A 690-nucleotide genomic window follows, 5' to 3' on the forward strand; every position below is an offset into this window, starting at 1 on the left:
CTTGACGATCAATCGCCGGCCGGTCCGCCGCCCCTGGCGCGCTGTCAGGGCGGCGGCCGCAGCGGCGCGGCTGGGGCGCCTCGCAGGTCCCGCGTGCGGCGTCGGCCCCGGGCCCGGGGAGCGGTTCCCCGTTGCCCGGTGGCGGCGCCGCCGGCCGAGGGCCTTCGTCCCCCTAAGTCGAGACTCGGGGAGCGCTCCGAAGCTCCCCGCTCCCGGAGCACCCGTTGTGCGGAGCTCGTCCCGCCGGGGCCGCCGGGGCTCGGTCTGTCCGGCCGGGCCTGGCGCGGTGGTGGGGAAGAGAAGCGCGAGGGGGAGAGGCGCGGGCCTCGCCCCCGGCCTCCCGCGCGGGCGGCTGTCTGCGGGTGGGTACCACTGCGGGGTGGGACCGTGCCGTGCTGCCGCCCGCGTGCGTGCCGGGGACGAGGGGGCCACCCGGCGGCCACCCCCCCCCGTCGCTCTTCCTCCCCGTTTCCCCCGCCGCGCCTCGGGCGGCGCCGTCCGCGGCGGCGGCGGGGGCGGGCGGCGGCGTTGCCGTCGTCGCCGGCGGCGGCCGCGCGTGCGGTTTGCCGTCGGCGGCCGGTCCCGTCCGTCCCGCCCCCGTCGCAGCGCGGCGCGGCGTCGCCCGCGCCGCCCGGCCGTCGGGTCGGCCGCGGCCCGGGCGCGCCCCGGCGGGCCGTCTCCCGGGCGCGT

Source organism: Tyto alba, unplaced genomic scaffold (assembly GCF_018691265.1).
Source record: "Tyto alba isolate M040663 unplaced genomic scaffold, T.alba_DEE_v4.0 Super-Scaffold_100000168, whole genome shotgun sequence".
In the NCBI taxonomy this organism is placed as follows: Eukaryota; Metazoa; Chordata; class Aves; order Strigiformes; family Tytonidae; genus Tyto; species Tyto alba.